Here is a 25226-nt window from a genome sequence, read left to right on the forward strand (position 1 = left end):
TTGGACGATGGAAAAAAGTGGACTTTTTCTATAATAACTTCCTAAATATTGAAAGACAACCACCTAATCAATATCAATCTGTGGATAGCACTTACGCATATTTTCTGCTTACCTCCCACAAACAAAGTATAAGGTGGTCCAGAACAAGCTGTCTTGCTCTTTGAAGTTAGATTTTTAGAAAGAAATACATGTTGATATGGATTTGACCTGCTTTGTCTACACCGTTCTCATCCGTACGTCAGATGACAATCACATTTTAGAAATGCATTTGTGTCCTGTACTGCACTGCTATGTGATTATTAGGAAAACGGATCTGTTACAAAGTCCATAGTATTCCAAACTCTATTACCTGGCCCTTCATGCCCATCCACAGTAGACAGTGTGTTCCTAGCGAAGCTGGGGAAGAAGGACATCTTAAAGCCAAGGTACAGAGGCTCCACCTATTCTAAGGCCCCTGGGGGAAGCAGCACTTTGAGAAGGGGCCTGCGTGCTCAACCAGCTTCACAGTCATACAGACATGTGCAGTCAGCTTCATCACATCTGCTGAACGCCATCCTCTCTCAGTGTAGCTCAATGGCATCATCACAGCTGCAGGTGTCCAGAGATCACCAGACCATTTTTCATAAGGTAAGAAGGAAAGAAAGCAGGGAGCATGAAAAGGAAAGAAAGGAGGGAAAAGGCAGAGAGGGAAGGGGAGGGATCTACAGAACCTGCTTATTAAACTCAGTGAATGTATCACAAACCAGGTAAGCCCAAAAGTCTTATGCTGTTAAACACTCAAAAGAAAATGGTTTTGTTTTTGTTTATTCTGAAATTTAAGAGCGAGATGCAGAGGCAAGGAATGGTTGCTGTTAGAGAGTCTCCTCCAAAATTTTTATGAATTGAATCGCACACTTGTAACAGATGTTCTCATTTCTGATCATTGTCCTTGTTGGCTCTACCTACTGAATCCTAGGAGAATGTCAGGAAATGTTTAAACCCTAACTGAGTTGGTTAAAAAAAGAAAAAAAACAATCTTGCTTACTCTGTATCAAAGTACATTTGGCTTGCTTCCATTAGATCATTATGAAATTGCATTAGGAGTATGTTATGTAAAACTGTTCAGAGACTAGATTAGAGATTAAAAAGTCCACATAAAATTGAAAAAAGAAAACCTCAATCTAATTCAGTGAAGTCAGTTATTTTGGATGGGAAGAGAAATGACAAGGTGAGCAATATTAAATTTTGCTAAACTTTTTTTTTTTTTTACAAACACACACTAAATCCGTTTAAATGTAAACTCAAAGTCCTTCTGAATCAGACACATCATCTCCAATACTAACAAAAAAGAATTCATACAAGATATGTCTCTTTCAGCCACAGCTAGAATGAATGCGATCATTCTGAAAACACTTTGCTATTCATCTCAACACTGTATTACTTTTATGAATTGACTGTATTATAAACACTGCAAAACCTCAGAGAAAGTTTCATAGAAGCAAAGACCATTTACATATACTAATTTGGCAAAAATTGCTTTTGAAATCACAATGTTTTGCAAAGGCCATATTCTACTTTTCCTTTAGTGCTTTTTTGACAGATGGAAATGGGTACAAGTTGTAATTTACTTGTATCCATTTCCTACTTTAGCAGTGTCCAGTAAAATCATTCAAACAGCATGACAGATAAAAGGCAATAATGAAAAGTGTTTGCAATCTTCTGAGAGCCATAATGTGCACTGAATGCAAACGGTAACTGGTGATTAAAATACACACACACACACGTGTATGGTGTTCACACATGTCTAATGACTACTAAGATAGTCCCTAAACGTATTTAAGGACCCTGCAATGAAAATGCAATATAAAGTGGTGTGAATTGATCTGGTAACCCCCCAAATTCCTAGCCCATCTTTAATTTACTTCAATTAATTCAATTGAGAAAAATCCTGCAAGACACAGTGAAATCTGATGGGGAGGAACAGTATTTTTGTAGACATGAAAGCAGAGCAACAACTAAAAGATATCACATGTGAGGACAACGGCAACTAAAGCCATCATGTTTTTCATCAAATCACACTCCACAATTTGACAATTACGGGGGAAATGCACGATGAATCACAAGGAAGAGAGTAAGTCAATTATGGCGATTACCAAAACAGCCACACAACATTTCAGAAATGCCTCACTGAACAGGACCACAATACACTTCAAGTTATGTGAAACAGAAAATTAACCAGTGTTTGCACCCACTAAGTGTGTTTTGTTAACAAAGTGATTTTGATTAAGTTTATGGTCACGTTGCAGGATCACAAGACTTCACAAAGAGGATTACTTTAAATATGAAATCTTCCAACTGTAAAAGTAATCATGTCTGTAGGAGGCTAGATATTTAATATTTCTCTAAATTGGAGGGTTTTTTTTTCCAGATTGCCTGAGGCTTCATTTTTCCATGAAGTGAGTAACTACACGTACCCCCCAAAGAACAGAAAATAATATCCTAAATGAAAAGAAACGCAACCCTTCACTTCCTATTAGTACTCTCATAAATTTAATATCCACTGTTCACTATCCAGAGAGCTGTATAACATAAAATACATTTTCTTTCCTATTCTTATTTTGCCCAAGTTAAAAACAAATCAGTCATACAATTGACTTGATATTTTCTCTGTGGGGCCCAGAAATCTGCACAACAGTGGTAACCCACCTAGTTCATTTGGAGGCCACAGGCATACAGCTTACGGTGAAAAGAGAGAGAAAAAAAAAAACAAAAAAACGGCATTTACAGATTGAGAAGGGAAGTTTCTATCTTTTGTCTTCTGACTTACCATAAAGGAGGACCTTGCTAAAGAATGAATCTTATTGGACAGTATTCTACTACCCTTTATTCCCAAGAAGTTATTAACATTGATTTGAACATGTAACGTTTGAGGCTTCTGCAGGAGGTCGGGGCACAGCTACTGTTTTTTTTTTTGTTTTTTGTTTTTTTTTATTAATAATGATTTTTTATTATATTATGTTAGTCACCATACAGTACATCCCCGGTTTTCGATGTAAGGCTCGATGATTCATTAGTGGGCACAGCTACTTTTGATGATCTGTAAGCCTGATATACAGTCAGTGGCAGGCAGAAAGATGGAGAAAGAATTGAGTCCAGTAGATGGAGATATGTATTATAAATGATAACATGTAATTATTTCGATGAATTTATTTATCACTTTAGTAGATGTCATATAAAAATTCTCATTACTCTCTAGATTTCGTAACAAAATTTGTGGATCTAAGCACGGTGGTTAAAGCTAATAAGACCGTATCATATCCTTGAATATGGCTAAAAGAGTAGATCTTAGATGTCCTCACAACAAAAAAGAAATAGTATGTGATGAGTCAGTTAACCCTGAAGTGGTAGTAGTTCTGTATGCTACGATACAGAAATGTGTCAAAGCTATGCATTGTACACCTTAAATTTCTACAATGTCTATGTCAATTATATCTCAATAAAGCTAAGGAAAAAATTTAAAAGACAATTTTCAGGATGTAACACGATTGCTACTCACTGGATGAATGATGCCATCTTAATAACAAACACAATTTATACCACTACATAGTTGTTAATAATATTATGAAGTTGGATGGAAGATAACTCAGTATATATGCTTTATTGCATAAAAAGTGAATATTCAGTAATTCACATGATAAGCTTTAATTTTTATAGATAAAAATGTATAAGAAATTCAGTAATTATGCAAAATACTTTTGTCATACATCTGACCATCTTCTATAATTTGTCTGTTCTTACGTACTTCAAAATCATATTATTAATACTCTGTTGACACATCTATTTTTTTAGATTTTTTTTATTTGTTAGAGAGAGAGAGAGATTGAGCAAGAGAGAGAGAAAGAGCAGGGGGAGGGGCAGAGGGAGAAACAGACTACTTGCTGAGCAGGGAGCCTGATGTGGGCCTCAATCCCAGAACTCCAGGATCATGACTGAACCTAAGGCAGACGCTTAAGTGACTGAGCCACCCAGGCACCCCATACATCTATTTTTAAAGGTTTATATAGAGAGGAAGAATAACAGCAAAAGTAGTAATAGTAGTAGCATCAATACTAATAAAAACTGCTTTATGTGTGGAATATCCCACATGTCAGGCACACTAGTGTTTCAATGCATTATCTCATTTAATATTCACAGCAATAGTAGTAAGCAGGTGCTCCTGTCAGACCTACGTCAGAAAGAAGGAGACTGAGGATGAAAGAAGTTACTCAGTAGGAATTTAAATCCCAGTGCATCCAAAGATCTCAGCAATGAGCTAGGGCATGCAAAGATAATGATTTCTAACAAACATCCCACCAGGTCCTCCCTCTATGGTGCTGGACAAGACATGGAAACTTGTTGTTTCTCAGATATTTTTTTTTTCCTTTCTAAAATGAGGGAAGAAAAAAAAACAAATACAGAAGTGCTCTATAGAGACAGCTTAGTTTGTAACTTGAATTTATGTGGGGTTCTTAAGAGTAAATAAAAACGCACAGCATGGCCAGCACTTTTGCCTTAAAGGAGTGGACATGACCGAACTGAGGAATCACCAGCATGGAAAAGGTCTAACAGGTATGATCCAGGGCATGCAAGGACCCAGGGTTAAAGGCAGTAATCAGGAAACGCAGTGGTCTTGGCAGATACTCAAGTGGGGCCCAGACATCATATTCGAGAGTCAGCAGAGCTGAACCAGAGCATGAGACGAGCAGAGGAACTGGATAACCCTGGCCCTTCCGTCCAGTGAGCCGTCCTCTGGGCTCCCAAGCACCAGCTGTAGCCAGGATGAGATCAGAGAGCATGGGTGGATGTGGCCTTGCATTTGAGGCATGTGCGAACAGTGAACAGGGTATGTCTAGAATCGTATCCTCTACAAATAGAGCTAAGAAGAAAACGTGCTTTCAAAAGAGTTCAAAAATGCAATCCAAGCACACTCCTGCCTCGGGATATTGCATTCACGGGTCTCTTCTATATTCTTTCTCCCCAGAAAGTCACCGTCTCAGATGTCCAACTTCCAGGAAGCAGCTCTGAGTCCACCACACCCCTAGCCCTGGTCGCTTTAAATCTCTCCGCTTCCCCTGCCATGTAGTTTCTTCATACTTATCACTATCTCATTTATTTTTCACACTACTGTATATCTGTTTATTGACTATCTGGCCACAAAAATAAACATTCCCTAAGAAAAGAATCTTGCCTTTGTTGTTGCAAGCTGCATCTTCAGTGGCTAGATCATGTCTGGGATACAGTTAGAACTCAGTAAATATTTGTTTAATTAATATATAATAAATTTCAAAGCAACACTGTCCAGATGCCATTTTTCACTTCCTGGAGTTTTAAGTTTTGTGTGCTCCTACATGCTCGATTATATAAATTAAGACATGGCTAAATTGGTAAATAATAATAAATATAATCGAAGTTAGTGGCCCTGAAACTTGGGAATTAATTCAAGCATAAATTCTGCTCAAAATGCAGAACTTGAATGTTTTGATAGTTTAATAGAACACTGACAAAGCAAACTACAAGATATGCTCTATTTCACAAAGAAAGAGAGCCTTTGGCACATCTCGAAAAGACCAGAGTTATTGGTTAATCACTGAAACCCATAATCTTCTCAGACTGTTTTGTTTTGTTTTGTTTTGTTTCTGATTAAAAATAAAAAGGTTTTAACATTAGGACATCTACAGAACAACTGATACGTACCAGATATATAATTAAAATCCATCCTTACAAAAAATATAAGAATTTAATTTTTAAAATCTCACCTGCAATATGTAATTCTTAATTTTAGGTCTAAAAAACATTTATTATTATTTTTTTAAGATTTTATTTATTTATTTGTCAGAGCGAGAGAGAGCATACAAGCAAGGGGAGCAGTAGGCAGAGGGAGAAGCAGGATCCCTGCTAAGCAAGGACCCCAATGCGGGACTCCATCCCAGGACCCTGGGATCATGACCTGAGCCGAAGGCAGACACTTAACCAACTGAACCACCCAGGCGGCCCAATAAAAACATTTTAAAAATAGGATATAGAATGAAAAGATGAAAAACTGACGCATACGAAGATTAAATGTCTTTCTTCCAACTATAAAACTAATTGACACAAGATTCTGGAGTCATGAAAACTGGGTTTTAAGTCAAAATAGGCATTCCCTAGTTAGAAAATTATCTAGTATATAAGTTGAAAATGAAAAACTGTACTGTTTAAAACAAAAGTAGTTCTGTTTGTTTGTTTTATGTGACATTATAAAGAGAAAGGCGAGAATTACCACTATAATTAAGCATTTGACTACAATTAAATTATATATAATGTGTCCACTTCTCAGAACGAGTAAGTTCTAGGATATTTTGTGAACATTCGAATTAAGGCTTCTTGGTTTCTAACTCAAAATTTTAGGGTCAACTACAGTTCATTTCAAAAAATAAACTGGAGAAATTACTGAAGAAAAATCTGTAAGAAAAACATGAGAAAGGGTTCAGCCCAACAAGCTGTAATAGTGAGGATTTTTAAAAAGGACATAATTGAAAGAGTATTATAACTAGCTCAGTCATGGACCTATTGAAAAATAAAACTGAATAAAAAACTTCAAATGATTTCAGGGGCACCTGGGTGGCTCAGTCAGTTAAGCATCTGGCTCTTGGTTTCGGCTCAGGTCGTGATCTCAGAATGGTGAAATTGAGCCCTGCTACCGTGACCAGCTCTGCACTCAGTGGGGAGTCTGCTTGGGATTCTCTCTCTCTCCATCTCCCTCTGCCCCTCCTCTGCTCTTTCTCTGTGTCTCTCTCTCTCTCAAATGTATAAATGAATCTTAAAAAAAAAAAACATAATAATTTCAAATAAAATTATTTTAAAAGGAGCATTACAAATAACTGGGGAAGAAAGGACTATATAGTTTGGGGATAAGTAATGGGTAGTGTAGGGGAAAAATCTATTTAGAATCTTGCTTTGTATTACAACTACATATGGCCTATATATGATTTGAAGGGGACACTATCAAACTACATTCCGCTTCATGGAAACATCTAGGTTCTACGAGCTACTTGGAAATATTTCATTTCAAAGTCAACTAAGAGCATCCTTTGCTAATTTAACTAAAAATTAACTTAATGTATCTATCTCACTAAGTGTTATTCCATTTTCTAATAACCAAACAAAAAATACAAATTTATGAATAGGAACATAAAAATTGATTGATTAAAGAACAGACCATCTAGTTTGGCAACTTTAAAAAAAGCCATGTGCATGTAACTCTTGGTTGTGGATTTATAATATGCTTTCTTCTAACAAAGCAGTGCCAGGTTTCTATGCTGGATACAAATATAATGATATTTCATGTTATTTAATACTTCCAAATACTTCACTATCTTATACAGAAACACTTGCCTGAAAACCAATATAAAGTAGTAACAAGGGGAATAAAACACTGGAAAAACTAGATGAGAATCTTAGGAAAGGAAAAGACCTCTACTTCTAAATGCAATAAGGATTATAAGAGAGAAAAAGATTAGCAATGCTTTTGACTATATAAAATTACAAATTAAAGTCCTGCATGTAAAATGAACTCCTAAAGAAAGACAAATACAGAGACTTAAGGTACATTTTTTACAAACATGACAAAGAGTTAATATGCCAATAATATAAAGAACACGAACTAAAGAATAAAGACCCTGAGGCAAAGGACATGTAAAGACAACTCATATAACAGGAATAATTACTTGCAAACAAACATTAGGGAGAAATTATCACTTTAGTAATTAAATAAATTCATATTAAAATAATAAGGAGGCAGTGTTTCGCCTATTGCATCAAGAAAACCTAGAATATTTTCAAACTGACGAAAGGGGAAAAAACACTAGTATCCTCCATCATTAATGGTGGCATTATCAACACATACATCCTTTCTGGTATGCAATATGGCAATATGTTTCAAAATTCATAAAAACATTCATATCTTTTGACCTAGGGATGCTACTTCCATGTATTGATACTAAAGAAATAATGCAAAAAATAGAAAAAGTTATCTCCATTAAGATGTTCTTCTAAGCTTTGTATTTGGAATACAAATGAGGAAAATACAAAAATGGCTAACATAGGGAAATAGACACATCTATAGTCAACGAAATATTGGGCAGCCATTAAAGACAATGATCATAACAAGGCAAGATGAAAAAATGTACTTATGCTAACATGTTAACTGACAAGGTACTGAGCAGCAAACTCACCATAGAGTATAAAGGACCAAAATTTTTATTCAAGTCAGAACAGTGGGTTGGTTTTGGTTAACAGGATTATAAGTGACTTTTTTTTCCAGTCTAAATTTTCTATAACGAGATTATACTACTTTTTCACTTAAAAATAGAAGTATAAAAAGGGTAGAGAAAGGTGAAAAGAGTATCACCTGACCACTGTATTAGAGCAGTGCATAGAAAAAACTACTCTGGATTCAGGTTTTCTTTCAAATCACCCTGTTATAACCCAAGCTACCTTTTCTTACTCTGCCACTTGTCAGACACACCCAAGTGGGATGTTCCACATTTCTGTGCCTTTCTGGGCTCTACTCAGAATGTGGGCTACCCCTGGGGCTCAGTATTTAATTTGGTAGGGCTATAATTACATAAATTTAAAATACTAACACATAAACCACATATTTCTGAACACTAATCATGCCCATCCTTAATTTTTTTCAGATAATTAAATGATAGAAAATGATTAATTGCCCCTTTAATGGACTTAGCAACCCTTTGGTACCAATTACATCAATTAACAACAGTACCATTCCGGATCTAATATTGCATATTCTCCAGCGCCTGTAACAATATATATAAGAGCCTTTTATTAACAAGGATCAGTGTCGTGTATGGATCACCATGTCACCTTACCCAAGAGTTCTCAGTATTCTTTCTATAATGACAAATTCAAGTTCTACGTTCTTACCTAGAGCACTATAAGCCATGACTGCAGTGTGGTGGGCTTGAGGGATGGACTATTAAATGTTTATTTAGGGTGAGAGTGAAAATGTGTGGCTGTTTTATATAACTTCTGCCCTCTCATAATATTCCTACAACCATCAAGATTTAGATCTTTAATTACGAGAGGAACCTGATTTTCACCTTGGTTACTGATAGAGACGGTACCTATAATCACAATAAAAAGCCAAGACTTGAAAAATGAGACTTTGCAAGAGGTGAGTGTCCTCAGGCTCTAGTGGATTAATTGGCTCAAAGTCGACCTTCCACTTTTCCACTTTGTTGCAGGGGCCTGAAAATGTCACGAAGCATAAGCACTCCTGTCCCTGCCATGAATCCTCTCAGTAGGAGATAAATACATCTGTTATAACTGAAATGGAAACAACCTTTATTTTTTTTTTAATTGAGAAATTTTCTGAGAAGGGGGTGGGAGATACAGTTCATGATCCCAAGCAAACACCAATTTATTATACACCAAACACCCTCAGCATCACGTATATACAATCCCCTGCCCCTAACAGAGACATTTGCATCTTTTTTAAAGCTACAAGTACTGCTTAATACACCAACTGATTATATTTCTAAACAACTGCCTTTGAAAACACTTATCCCTCAGAAATCTGTTTTTGCTGATTTTGATTATGTAACTGGAGGTACATATCGACAACGAGTCTCAGTACTGATTTAAACAAACAAATAAACTACCCCTAACTGTTGCCACTTACTTTCTAAAGCATATTTAAAACAAAGCAACTTCTTTCTATAACTATAGTAATAATGAAAAAAAATTCTACCCGCAAAATGCAAAGGCTGCAACCAAAAATATCAGAACCTGTGATGCTCCCTGTGGGAGGTGACAGACCCTTAAGATGTGAAAGGAAAAGAGAAAGGCATTTGGGAACCATTATCTCAGGTTCTGTGACCAAAAGAGAGGCTGGTTGAGAGAAAGTGAGGCTACCTTTCCAGGAATTGTTACAAAGTAGTTCAGCTTTTATCCCTCCCCCTTCCCCTGACTATTCTATTATGACTCTATAAAAACATTAAACCAGTCTTTAACCCTTGCCTGGAGCTGGGAGAGGGAGAGGGTAGGGGTAGGGGTTAAGCTGTAGGCTTAGAATTGTCTGGACTACTCTGCCTCTCAGCCCCACAGAATTGTCAGGGGTGAGTCTGGAGGTCCTCATCTGCCCCACATTTCTTTCAATGACTTCTAACAGGTTTTCTGATACATGCTTGTCAGCACTAATTACAGGTGACACCGGACTGGCTTGATCCCTGACAAAATTCAAGAGCACCATAATAAAGCAAAAGGACAGCAGGAAAGATGCTAAGAGGAGGCTAGGTAAGTAACGCTTTGGCATCCCCAGGATTTCCTTCAGGCCTCCCTCCTGCCCATTTCAGCCAGCCTAGCAAAGGCACATTTGCTCTGCTCTGCATGTAAAGCTTTAAGACATGAGAACTATCCAGTTGGCTTAGAAAGACCTCGTCTATACCGGTTGTCCCATTAAGAGCGTCCCCTTTCACTGTCACAGTACACAATCACACTACTGAGCCCCTTCTTTCAGCCACACTGCTACTATTTAACCCTTCTCCGGGATCTCTGCAGTGGAAATGGATGAAATACAAACAAAACCCCTTGGAAAATGACAGAAAAGACGGCTAACAAAATGAGAGGAGATGTGGTGGAACTGATAGTCCTTAATTTGCTTCCTTCTTTGACTCCGATACAAGTGTCCCCCCTCTACATTACACAGGGACAAAGTAAAGAATATGCATATTTGTCATGAGACAAAAAGGAGAGATTCGGCTATCAATTCACTTTCCTCGAGGATGTATTTCTGAGACATAGTATCTCTCATCTACATCTGGCAGCTACATTCTTTCCTACTAAGATCAATGCATGTTGTCAGTACGTAAATGGTCTAGCTTTATTTTATTACATATGAAACTTTAAAAATACCAAATGACGTTACAGACTCATCAGGTAGGCTAGTGTTGTCCAGTGCAGCTTTGTGCAACAATGGAAATGTTCTATGACACCCACCAACTACGTGGGGGATACTGACCACTTGAAATAGAGCTAGCACAACTAAGTTTATAATTATATTTAATTTTAATTAAGTAATAAGGAGACTTAGAATCTGAGGGATATATATGTGTGTGAATATATATACACATACATATGATAAAGAAGATCTATGTCCTTTACTTTCCCTTGAATTTTTTTTAAAGATTTATTTATTTGAGAGAGAGAGAGAGAGCATGAGAGCAGGGGGAGGGGCAGAGGGAGAAAGGAAATATCAAGCAGACTCCCCGATGAGTGCGGAGCCCCATGACCCTGAGATCATGACCTGAGCTGAAATCAAGAGTTGGGTGCTTAACAGACTGAGCCCCCCCCCAGGTGCCCCTCCCGTGAATTTTGATGAGAAAAGGCAGTAGACTCCTCATCAAAGCAGATACTGTGATGTAAAACCTTCTTCCAACTCAGAACCAGCAATGCATTGGCCAGGACCCCACTTCTGGCAGTAAAACAGGGACAGTGTTAACGACAGAAAACAACGGCCTAGAGTTCAGGGGACCAAGGCTGAAGGGCAAGCTGGGACAGTGAAATCTCTTCAGTTATAGGGTCTTAGTTTCCTCAGCAAAACATCATGAGATTTAACCAAACGTCCTTTCTAGCACCTTCGGGAAACTTCCCATTCACTCTCTGAGGAATGGTTCTCCCTATGACAAAGAGGCCTACATGGCTCATTTTACAGACAGAAATGTGTTTCGATCTCATCTGGAGACACAAAAACATAGTGCAGTTTGTCACTCTGGCACCTAAAAAATCAAAAAAGAGAGGGTCTTATGCTTAAAATATCTAAAAGATAATTTGTTTCCCCTTTACCTATAAGTAATACTATGTTCGTACAGGCTTGTAGATGTAAGCTTTTATCTATATCATTACTGTTCTCAATTCTAATTGCAAAAAAAATTACTACAAAATTCTCCTATATCAAGGTGGGTCTGCTAAGTCATGAAGACTATTTTGAAAAATTTACACAATCAAAAATGGTAACAAGCCTTTTAAATATATTTGTTAAACACTGTTAATCATATTTATGTTGCATTTACTCATTATTTATATATATTATATATATCATTTTTTTAGCATGAACAACACTCACTAAGTGACTAGTTTGGCATACCCCATTAAGGGCCCCATCATTTTAAAAATGCTTTGAAATAAAGTATCAGTCAGATTGAGGCTAAGAAGATGCATATTTTTAAAAATTTCTCATAGAAACTAACCATCTGTACAATAATCCATTGTCTGCTCTACCAAGGTGATTTATTAAGGATAATGAAGCATATGATTTAATAGCTCCCACAAATCCTTTTTCAAGTAGGATGGGTATAAATAATACAAAAAGATGGTCCAATAATAGCCAAATCCTAACCTAAAACTATTCTATATGCTAGGTCACAGGAAATTAGATGAGCTCAGTTAACTGTGCAGCTAAGTGACGTGTGGCTAGGTAGCTCTCTCTTATTCTAGGAGTGGCTATTATTACTATTTAGTGAGTCTCACTATCATAATGGAAGTTGAGTAGCTTTTGTCCACATGACAACGCAAAATTCTCCAATAGGAAACAGACTTTATGTAGCACGCTTTCTCAAAATCTTAAGAATCTAGATCTCTATTTGTCAGTGCAAATTGTACTTGGCAGTGTTTTGCTCATCTGTATATTCCCACAGTACCTTGCATTTAGCGGAGTTTAACGTGTGGCACTTTAAAGAATGAATACATAAATGGGAGAGCGGGTGGGTAGTTAAAATGAGGTCTCTAAAATCCTGGCAGAAAAAAACAATGCAATTCCGTGTCCTTGTGAGAACTGGTTCTAACATTTGCCAACACTATGCTTTTAACTTTTGATGGTCAATTGTCAAAAGTTTATTTCCTTTGGTGGCAAAGGTTTCCAGAGGCCAGCTCCCTATAAAACATGAGAAAAACCCAAGAAATCATACACACTGTCTGAATGAAAATGTCCAAACATGAGCTCTTATTTTCAAATTGGCACATTGCTCTCCTGGTTAACTCTGTTAATAGTCAAGTCTTGCAGAGAATTTATGAAATCAGTGAAGCAAATTTCTGATGACAGGAAGTAAAAGCCATCATACCTGCCAGCTGTTTGGCATGAGAAGATACCCTGAGTGTGCCTTACTGATATGGCATAGTCATTCATCAATAAGCAGGCACAGCCAATCCTGTCCACGTGCCACCCAGCAAGTCCATCTAAAATAAAATTAGATGTTACAAATCCTCGTGTTTAAGGAACACTGGGCTGTGGAAAATTTCCACGGCTCCACATAATCAAGGGGCCTATGTGTGAGACATATGTCACCTTCTAAAAACTCTATGCTTCACCAGGCACACTCACCACCAGCATATTTCCACACTGCACTTCCTACCACGCTTGCTCTTTTGAGCCGGGCTTGCCAGAACTGAGATCAATTTTATTAGATACCATTAGTCTCTGTTAGGGCGGTCATTTGAATAACAACAGATTGGCAAGTATAAAACTAAGGCACCTGTTGTACATTTGGCAGCCTGGATGAGGCCCTTTAAAATGAAAACAAATACAAGCTATCATCATGCCAGGCAATGGCTTTTGGTTCAATAATGACCATGTGTCAGAATTAAGTGCATCTGGGAATTCCTACCCCAGCCAGATGTAAAGGCAGATTTGTCTTGTCTAGTGACATATGAGTAGATACACACAGTATACTCAGATTTGGCTTTGTCATGGTTTGGTAGAGAACTAGGTAAGTGAAACTTAGCTCAAGTAAAATAAAGAGTAATTACTAAAGAGCAACTGATAATGTTATCATAAATTGTAGAGTTAAATATTAAAAATATGGGTAATGAGATTTGGGCCATGAACTAATTCATCTCTGATTTTTCTTGATTTGTTTATGGAATACTTAACAACAATGTGCCAATGTTATGACTACACTGAGCAAGGGCATGGGCTAGGGGCTAGAGATCCCACTGGGAACAAGACACGGGTTTCAGCTTCAAAGCATTTGTAATCCAGCAGACCATAAATAAGCAATTGCAATGCACTATGATATAGGTTACGTGTCAAATTTATTCCGTGCTTGTTTAGTGCATAAAGGGTTTCCAGTCTTGGGAGAATGGGAAGTCTTCCTGGAAGAGTTATCAGCCAAGGTAACACTTGAAGGAAGAGGAGACCCGGGGGAAAACGGAAGGGGAAGGGACTTTACACATGGAAGAGAGAAGACATGCTCAAAATTACAGATGGAAGAGTCAGAGGAGTGCATCTTGGAAACAGCAGATACTTTCATGTGGCTGGAATGTGCGCGCATTGAGGGTAGGACAAAGGGAGCAGAGAAAATGAATGTAAGAATGGCAAGGTGGCAAGAAACAAGGCAGAAGTCAAGATACGAAGGGCCAGGAGACTCTGGCTGCATATTTCAAGGAAATGTGGGACCATCAGAATATTTGGAGGAGAAACTCAGATTTGAGTTTCTTAAAGATCACACTGGCTACAGAGCAGAGAAGCAACAACAGTGTGTTCCCAACTAAACAGAGAGGCTGCAAACCAGGCAAAAGATGATGGGGACCCTGCCAACCGATGTCAGCAAACATATCAGAAGATAGTGAATAATTTGGTTGAAAGAAAGTTAATGTTAATTTTGGTATACTTGGGATAACAAGTTATTTAGAGAAAACAGATTTTAAGTGACAAATTTTAAATCAAAATTTAAATTATAGATTTCTTAATTTTTTCGGTAAAACTAAATCTGATCAAGTTGAGTCTGGATAACAATAAAATCAGATTCAAATGCATTCAGGCAATCATGTCTTTGGTAGTACCTGAATATGCATAACAACAGTTACTGAAATTGTTGTTTTTAATTTATAACTGTTACCATCAGGACATATGCATTAAGATTGTAACTGGGGGAGAACCCTCACTACACAGTGCTCAGAGAAGGTAGGATACCCTTCTCCAGGCTTCTCAGAGGCTGTGTTCATAGATAAACTCATAGGAAAACATGGCTAAACAAGACAGTGTGTGATTGAGAGAAGCATTCTAGAAGTCTGAGCAAAGAACACTTAGTTGTTGACATTCTGTAAGAGCCAAAAGAGTCCAGAGCATTTTCCATGTAACTTTATTTTATGTACCATGTCTGATTTAAAACAGGGTGCCTTGTTGGCAGAGAAAAAATAATTTTCCAAATCATCAAACAAATGTACAGCCTATATTGTATTATTTATAAAATCATAATTAATCAGAAATGGGCCTCTGAAGCCTCATTAAAAAAAGAAAAAAGCTAAACCTTCACAAAATAGATTAAATGGAGAAAAACTTATCAAATCATCCATCTGTTATTGATAATGAAATTAACAGGTAAGCAGTGAAAATAGAGTATTTTAGAAGAGACATTATAATTGACTAAATTTCCCAGATACCACTGTGTAGGGCAGGCTGCCAATAAATAGAATGCAGATATGTCAGTCACTTGGCATAATTTCATTTCTTTGATGGGAGGCTGCTCTTCAGATAATCCTGCCGGATCCATATTTCTCTTTATAAAAATGTTTTGATGCCTTACCTGTTGGGCAGTTATGAAAATGCCAGCCTTTGTGATTTTTAAAAACTATTGTTGCTGGAAACATTTTGTTTAACCACTTCTACTCCAGAACTCAGGCCACTGTGTCACTGGCCTGAAAAGCCTATAATTTTGGTGTTGGAAGGCGACTGCCACAAAAAGGCCATCTAGTCCAAACAACTTAAGTATAAAAAAATCCAAAAAACCACAATGCCTCCAGTCCCAATCAGAGATAGAGCAGAAGAAATTCATTAAAAATGATGGGGGGACAACTTACATAACAGCTAAGATTCTTCCTGAATTTGGTTTTATTTGCCTGGTATATGTGAAATAAATTTTTAAAAATCCCATAGACACAAGCATATATTGAGAGTTAAGACTGGAGTGGATGAGAGTTGGGACTGTAATATTGCTTGACTTAAAACCTTGGCTTGAAGTTCCTTCTTTACTATTTCTACCTGTGCAACCTTGGGCAAGTCACTTAACCTCTCGATGAATCAGTTTCCTCCTAAATAAACTGGTGATAATAAAAGCATCAAACTTACACGCAGTTACTTTAGAGATTAAACTTGGTACCTGGACTGAATGCCTGGCACAGCGTACGTACTCAGCAAATTCCAGCAGCTATCACTCATACGGATTAACACATCAACCACTGCTACTGTACTTTCAATATCACAAAAATTAACAGAAATTTGGTTTTTACCTATCTCAGTGTCCTAAGCATCGTAAGAGGTTTCAAATGAACAATCATTCTTCACATTTGTGATTTCAATTAAATTCAACTCAAACTAAATTCAAAGAAAAGGGCACAGTACTTGAGCTGAGAATTAGAAAATGAGAGAATAATTAGAAGGATTTCAAGGGATGCAAGGCAGGGCAGCTGGTAGAAAAAAGGGGATTCCAGAGACAGTCTTCTTCCTAATGGCAGGGACACTGAACACTGCAGGAGGCTGAGCACCCGAGTTGTGTGAGGGAGCCTGCTGGCTGCGCAGGTTAGGGTTCAACTGCAGAGTGCTTTGACTGCTGTATTGAGGATTCGGCACTTGAGCGTGCAGGCTTGAGAAGGTTGGCATTTCAGAAAGTGAAAGTTTTTAGGAAAAACTGAGAGAAGTGTGAGAACACAGAGATCACCTAGGCAGCTATGAATGGTGTGTTAAGCGTGTCAACAACACAGGAAAGGGAGCAGTGGAAACGGAGTGATAAGGTTAAAAGAGACTACAGGGATCAAACCTGCAAAATTGAATGGGGACAAGAATGCAAGGAAGGGAGGAGATAAAGGTGACGCCCAAGTTTCTAGTGCAGGGATAGATCAGATGATGAGGTACCAAGAAAAAAAGTCGATTTGAGTATGGATGGAAGATAATGTTTTAGGCTTATAAAATGCAGAGTGTGGAATACAGGAGAGCCTTCTATTTCTCAACCATCTAACAATCAGATAAAAAATCAGGTCTGGAACTCCATTAAGAAGTTAGGAAATTTATTTTGAAGGTCATCTATGCAGAAATTATTGCTTCTGTGAGAGATGGATAGGAATATCACAGAAGACGAGATAAATGGCGACCTGAAAAGGGCCATAGATAACATGACAATAAAAGAGTTTAGGATGAAGATGGAGACACAGAAGCCAAATCATCAGATAAAGAGGAAACAATGTTGATGAAAAAAGTGCCAAAGAAAGAACTCAGAGAGAACAACTACCATCCATCGGATATTTCAAATGGAAGATGTTTCCCAAAATTTATTCCTCTAAAAATACTACAGTTCAGTCCCTTACCCTCGCCCCAGGAAAAAAGTGAAAATCATTCCTTGGACAGTAAGTGGATTCAAAATATTGAAGTCATTTCCAATAGACTACTATTATTCACAACTTGCCAAATAATCTTGATAGATCCATTTAAAATAAGATATAAAACCATGTACCTAAAAAACACACTGAACTACTTAAAACAGAAACATGAAAACTGGTAGACATATTTTGTTTCTCTCTTAAAATCTTTTAATAATATTTCAATCAAGTCACTCTTGCAAGTATTTGAGTTGTTTTTACAGAGAGGCCAGGGTCTACTTGTGCAGTAAGGAACCATTAGAGCACAGGCTCAAGAAGTCCCTTCAGTTGGGATAGAACGTGAGGAAGTGGGAATGGAAGAAAAAAATATTTTAAACATTGAAAACAAATGTCTTTTTGACCTATAATGGGACACTGGATCAGCATTTGATGTGTCTAGTCTAATTTTTCTCTGTGAAATTATCCTGGCAGATCTTAGGGAGAGACAGAAGGCAGTAAATTCCTATCCTCCATCAATACATTTGACCTCAGTAGAAACCCCACAACTGGCTACAGGCACCCACCATCCATCATTGCTCTTGAAACCTGATCTTTCAGGGAAGGACAGCTGCACTGGGCAAAGAGCTAAGGAGCTTTCTAAGATGCACTACCCTTAAAGAAAAAAAAAAAAAAAGCAATTCTTTTGGTTCAGGATTTTAATTAAGTGCTTTTCTAAACATTTCTTCCCCCAGACTGCAGCTCCACATCAAATATCAACAAGAAGCTATTAATACATTTTTGACTTTTAAGCAAAATGCTCTCTTTGTATATTTTAGGTAAAATCATTTCTAGCTTTTGCTTTAAAAGCTTTCTGAGATAGTGTCCCATGACATACTGATGTATACAGACTTCACTAAACATGCTGGAAAGAAACTGTAGTTCCAGCATCTATAGTAATGGTACCATGTACAAAACAGAGTGCAAACTGAACAAAGATACACAAAACACCCATAACCAAAAAGTCCTAATTTTTAAGTCAGGTAGCAATAATTTATAGCAGATAGCTAAAGACTGCAGAATTCTATCAGAGAAACTAGCATTAATGAATATAACATATTCCTTCCATAACTCTTACATCCAGGATTTTTTTTTATGAAAAATGAGACAAATTCTTATTATCTAATTGGATCGTCATTATATCTCTGGTTATTTTCTCCACTTTATAGACGATGAAACTGAGACACTGAAATGTTATATAACTTCCCCCAAGATTCCACAAATAAGTGACAAAACTAATGTATAAATTCAGTTCTGCTTGCATCAAATTTATGTTCTTTTCACTGCAGCAAAAGGAGAAGAAGGAAAAGGAGAAGAAAGGAAGGGAGGGAAGAGGGAGGAAGGGTGGGAGGGAGGGAAGAAGGAAGGGAGGAAGGAAGGAACAGAAGTCAGTGGAGATTTTACCATCATTAACATTACATTTATATACATTATATACCAGTAGGATTAAAGAAGATTAAACAAGAACTAATTTTCAATTATTTATAAAATCAGTACTAATACAAAAATTTTTGTTAATAAAAGGAGTTGATTTACTGAAGCTTAAAGTAGAAGTCTCTTATTACTTGTGACCCAATGATTACAGATGATCATTTTATATATTTGAAAGTACAATATCTCCTCATCCCAAAACAATACTGAGAAGTGCTGTTTTCTCAATGTAATTCACAATCTCAATTTAGTTAGCTACTTCTGCATTAAGGAATATAGCCCAAAGGCTGTCGTTAAAAAAGACAATTAAGAATTTATAAAGTCAATCAATTTCATGAAACTGACAAGAGTTACAGAGCTTAAATCCAGTAAATAGCAATGTGGTGAAGGTCACAACGCTCCTGACATTGTTTTCTGAATGTCAAAGTTAAACAGGGTTTCTGGTCGGTGAAAATCCAAAGACTCTGGAGAAAGCCTAGCCTCACATGGCTGCTTTTGCTTTTGTATTTTGTTACATATGCTGAAGGAGCCAAAGAAGAGCCTGCCACCTAAGAGCAGTCATTTGCAAAGGAAAGCGAGGCTTGCCTGCTGCAGGTGGGGAGTAAGGATCATCTAAGTTGTCTCAGGATTACTTATCTATTGGTACATCTGATCTGCTGGCTTACAGACAAAATCAGTTGTCCAAATCGTCAGTTCTTTCATTTAATTTACTGATCTGTGACACACAGGAATTTGATTTGAGGGACAGTAAAGGTTAAAAAGTGAATAAAAAGTTCAGTTTTGTTCTGTTTTTCTGTAATTTTTAAAAAGCTATAGACAAACTGATAAGTATTGACATGATCCAATTACATATATCAGCATCAAATAGAAAATAATGAACAGAAAGATACTGAATGGATTATCTGGAGAGGGAGAAGGCAGGGCATTACAAGCACGATTTTAGTCATTTTTTTCCCCAACACATTGCTTTGAGAATATGGCCGTGTATGTGGATATAATAGTTAAATTACTTTAATGTCTAAGTCTTAAAAATATTTGATGACTAAAAGGTTAAGAAAATGCAAACTGACTGTTGATTACATGAAAGCAAGTAAGTAATTTATTAAAGGGGAAATGAGGGGCAGAGGACCTAAATGTAATTTTGTGAAATACGGCTTATAAGAATTCTATTTCATTAATGCTTCAGTCTAGCACCACTGTCACGACTTTATTATTTAGGTTGCATTAGGTCAGAGACTGCTATAACGTGTAAGTATTTGCTCTTTGACCTCCCCAAGACTTATGACGCAAACAAAATGCTGAACTTTTACATCTAAGGCTGTAATTTCATATAATGAACAATCAGAGAGCAAAAGCCATATTCTTTCAGCTATCTTTTTTAAGGGCTTCATTGTGAAGAGCTGAAACACATTTTTATTTAAAAAATGGGGGGGGGGGGAGTTGGGCACTTCAATTGTCAAAACAAATGCAAGCCAAGCATGAAATTTTAAAAGTGTTATCAACTACTAATTAGAAGCAAATAAGATTATCTATATAGAAAACATATCGCCAAACAAACGGATCCTTTGGTGGAAATGTCACTGTGCTATGAAATTACAGAAGCTTAAACAAGTGATGTTTGTTGGATAAAATTCACTGACAAATTCCTTCTAAGCCATCTTCTTCCACGTTACCAGATTTCTTAGATGGTGCGTTCTATGGGAATCTTCAATCTTGTAGTGCACAGAGAGAATAACTCCTCTCTTCGCTCTTTCTTGGCAAATCATTAGTAATATAAAAAGAAATGTTTTTAAACATTGACTTTGCTTCAGGCTGCACATTGCCTTTTTGTCATCACAAGTAAGTAGCTTTCCAAAATGAATTTTTCAAAGAAACCGAACAGCACAAAGAAAAGGTAAATAACTCCATAAGGCAGTACGGCACCCAGAGTAGGCCTAGCTTAAAATATAGCTTATTTTCTCATACTAAACTTTTCAACTAAAAACTACTGGCCCTTTAAGGAAATAGGGGGAAAAATTATAATACATTCTTTGAGTACTCTGGAAAACTGAATATTTACATCTGTATATTTAGCACTTCATATATCTTGTAATACCAATCCTAAAGGCATATTCTGTGGTCACTAAGTTGAACACACTATGTCAAAGGTAAAGTTCATTTCTGAGATAACCAGGAACTCTGGGGGAGCTGAAAGGGTACCCATGAGCAAAGGTTAAGTGCATAGATTTAAAGATGTGAGTCTAAAAGTTTGAGGCTCTCAGAATCACAAGTTAGAGCACACACATACCTCACCTCTCAGACTACCCACAAATACACAGCTGAAACTGAAGACGGGTAGTCTTAAAGCAAAATCACCTTAAGAAATCCATCTTTCCTGAAATGGCACTTTTCATATGTGATTGTGTTAATGAATCCTTATTTATCCACGGCATCTTTTTAAAAATGGAATTGTTTAATGGCTTGATAAATCAAGCTGGGTCTGAAGGAAATCCAATATGCAAATGCCGGTAGTGTGCTCTTTTACCAACAGTCACCCTTGTCAGTTTGAAAAACTGAAAATCAACAAAAGAACAGTGTAAGTATACTTGACCTTATTGCCTAATGTCTATCAAGATTGCCACGGCTGGTCGATTTCAAATTTGTGAAACTGACACTTAAAAATGTACAGAGCATCTTCAGTTCAGGTCCCTCAAGTGCTGACTAAACTGGAGTCGGAGCCTCAAATTCTCCATCCATACGGACTTGCACAGCACTTACAAAGCGAGTTTAATCACACCATCAATCTGTGACCACACTTTCCTTAAAGTAATTCTGCTTCATTTATCTTTAACCCTACATTATGCAAATAATATCCTTATCAGTCCAAGAAAAAAGTTATTAATGTCCCTACTTGTTTATCCTTTACATACACTGGGAATCTGGGATCACATATGAATTTACACAAATACTTCTTTTGTTTCAAATTTTATATGAAAAAATCACCTTACACCACCATAGTTCAGAGAAGCTCTGTAAAGAATGTTCTTGAAAAACTCTTCAATCAATGTCTATGGCTAACACTAGAACATGACTTAATAGTTTAAAAACAAAACAAAAACTTAGGGGACTGCCTACCTTTTTTTTTTTTTTTTTTAAATGTCTCTCTAGGAAGGGTTTGCATCTGCCATACAAGGGTATCTCCTGGATATAAGAACAGTTATACAGGCCCCTAGTGGCTCAGCGAACAGCAGCAGACAAGGGGATTCCGATTCTCAGTTCTCCACTTGGAGATACTCTGGCTTTACATGAATGTCATTCTTAAAAGGCAAATCAAGTCATTGTATTTAATACTTTAATCAGTTTTACTTTCATGGTTATCTACCAAAATACATATATATTAAAGTAGATCACCACATTTCATTACTTTAGTAACTACTACTGCACTGGTCCAGGAAGAATTTGTGTTACATAACCTCCACAATAAAATACTTAACATCCACCTCTTTACATGTCATTACAAAAAAAGTGATATATTACTCAAATATATTAAAATATATTTGAGAGACAGTTTTCCTCTTTGAATTTCATTCTTATTATATTTATTATACGGAGGGCTTTGAGAACAGATAATTTCTAAGTAAAGCGCTCACTATTTTAAATGAAATATTGATACAAACTGAAGGCCACTTTTAAAATAGTAGAAATCGACATGTATTTCCCAAGGACAGCCAGTGATAAAACTCACATTGGAGTGCACCTATTTTAAAGGATGTACAATTAATAACACCCCTTAATCCTCATCCTCTTGCTGTCTTTCCTTTACAAAAGAAAATTCCAGGCAGGCACATTTACAGCTTTTAGCAATTTTTAACTGGACACAATCTGACAGCTGAATTCATGAAACTGACCAGCTTGTCAATTTCACACTTTGAAAGTACAATAATAGCTGATAGCATGAGGGTGAATTTTAAAAATCTGTCACAGAATTGCTAGCTCCATTGAAAAGCAAAGTACAGTACATAATTATGGGAGGTGGGAGGTAGGGAAATTTTCTTTCAATGTCCATTTAGGATGTCTACCTCAAGAATTCGGACATCTAGCATTGAAAATTTATTCTCTTTGCTAAGTCAATAAAATAATATCTATCTGTGGCATATAACAGAATATGCTTTCAAAATAAGTATAATATCCACTAAGCATTGTCCTGGATATCATATTACCAACATAAAACAATCTTTAGGTCGGTATCATCTAAATATTCCTTTAAATCAGAATATTTCAAGTCCTGGTACATCACCTTGGTTTTACTCAAGTTGAGTAGTGGGTGTGTACACTTTCAAACAGACAGAATAGCCAAAATAGTCAAAAGTATGAACGGTTGGACTAACTCCCCATATGCGTGTTATTACAGGATGGCTGGAAAGAACACATCAAAGGGAAAGGTCCATGTCTGTAGCTCTGGAAGTCCAACAGCAAATCTATCTCAAGTCAAAGCAGTTACCAGTCTCTAAGAGGCTCAAAATGAGTGTGCTAAGCTCTGTTAAGTCACTGCCACTGTGTCTATACACATCTAAAAGGAAAAAAAAAAAAAAACTTTAAGAGAAAATACAGGAAGAGTGATCCCTCGGGAATCTTCTTGGGTGCTTAAGGCACAAACTGTAGCTTGGTCTTGGGGGATCACTCCAAGAATTTTAGAAAACAGAGACATTCGGCAAGTCGTGTGCAGGGAGGAGAGCTGGAAACAATACAAGTAGATGTGACAGTCAGGGTTTTGGAGAATTGAACTACTATTCAGAATCCTAGAACAACCAATTAATGAAAGACAAGCTCACACTTTAGTGTTCAAGATATATTTTTTTTTAAGCACAAGAAAACTGACTTCATTTGTTAATGCTTCTAAATGAAAATCAACCTCATAGATAAACAATTCAAGTTTTCTACATGCCTACGTAAAAGCTACAATAAATCGATAGAAAAGCCCAAGAACCTTTGGTTTGTTGTGGCTTTCTTTTTAAATTGTTTCCTACAACTTGGATTTTTCATTATAAATTCTGTGTTCCCTTCCCTACAGAATGAGTAAGAACAGCAGATTCCCGTAGCAGAACTAGGATCTTTGATTCTGCCATGGAAAGGTCTCCAAAACAATCCCCCTCCTCTATGGCAGCCGAGTAGACTTTGATTCCTGCTATTTCTCCTTCCCCCCACTAGTTCAGAGGAAAGAAAGAAAAAGAATTCGCCCCCTCACCATAACCAGCCCTCCTTAAAACAGTAATCACTGCCTCTTAAAAAAAAAAAAAAAAGAAGAAGAAGATAGATAGATAGATACATAGATAGATACATAGATAGATAGATAGACATAGATACATGCAGAGGCAAAAACCCTGGGTAGGGTCGGATTGCCCCACAGCTCCTCCATTTCCCCAATACCCTACCCACCCTAGGAGGAGAGAGCCGGGGTCGCACAAACACACACACATACACAAACACCCTCATTCTCTAGAATCGCCCGTCTCCCTTGGTCTGAGGTTTTAAACGACAAGCGAACCGTGCAGGGGAGGACCTCTGCCCAAGGAGGTTCAGAAGAGCAAACTGTGTGCGCTCCGGTGCCGGGGCGCTGGGCTCGCGGACGCGGGAGTGTGAAGCTCCGGCCCGGGAGGCGCGGGCTGCCGGAACCGGGCTCAGGGCAAGCCCGGGACGCAGGGAGGGGAGGGCACAGGGGGGCGGACCGGGTCACTCGGAGACTTACCTGGTCATGTTGGCTCCGGGCAGCCTCCGCCACCGCCTCCCGCGCCGCCACCAGCACTTTTCCCCAGCGCCTTCGCGCCCCGCCACTGCCGCGCAGCCCGCGCCTGCCCTAGCCGCCGCCTCTGGGCGGCCAATTTAATCCCGCGGAGCTGCGGCCACCGCCGCGGGAGTCCCCCCCAGTCGCTGCCGCCGCCCGGGCCCTAGAACGGCCAGCCCAGTCCAGAGCGAGGAAGTGGAGGAGAGTCAGCGAGTGAGTCCAAAAACCCGAAATCCAGCATCCAGAGGAGCGCGTCCCCCCGCCCTCCCTCCACCCCTACCCCCTTCTCCTCCTCCTCCTCCGCCTCCTCCTCCTCCTCCTCCCGGGCCGTCCTCCTGGCCCTTCTGAGCCGGAGGCTTCCGCGGCGGTTTCTCCTCCTCCCGCTCCTCCTGCTCGCCCTGCGCTCGCTTCGCAGGCTGCTGCCGCCGCCGCTGTGTCTATTCTCCCTCCTCCTCCTGCTCTTCCTCCTCCTCCCGCTCCTCGATGCTCCGCTGCTCGCGGCTAGGGGGTCCGGGGCCGGGTCTCCTCTCCTCCCTCCGCTTCTTTCGTTTCCTCCTTCCTGCTGCTGCTTCTTTTAAAGAGGATTCTTTGGCCACAAATAGCAACTCGGCTG

General features: G+C 38.1%; 1 protein-coding gene across 13 annotated transcripts in view; it reads right to left on the bottom strand.

Moving 5' to 3' along the window:
• Positions 1 to 24863, bottom strand: part of PTPRD (protein tyrosine phosphatase receptor type D) — a 502533-nt gene extending 477670 nt beyond the window's left edge. For 7 of the 13 annotated variants that reach the window (XM_057313437.1, XM_057313436.1, XM_057313441.1 and 4 more), the window contains exon 1: positions 24578 to 24863. The gene's annotated coding sequence lies outside the window, so the exon portion shown is untranslated. The remainder of the gene's footprint in view (positions 1 to 24577) is intronic. The other 6 variants (XM_057313439.1, XM_057313440.1, XM_044386932.3 and 3 more) reach the window with 1 other exon arrangement.
• Positions 24864 to 25226: the final 363 nt, after the last annotated feature.

This window comes from Ursus arctos, unplaced genomic scaffold (assembly GCF_023065955.2).
Source record: "Ursus arctos isolate Adak ecotype North America unplaced genomic scaffold, UrsArc2.0 scaffold_18, whole genome shotgun sequence".
NCBI classification, from domain to species: domain Eukaryota; kingdom Metazoa; phylum Chordata; class Mammalia; order Carnivora; family Ursidae; genus Ursus; species Ursus arctos.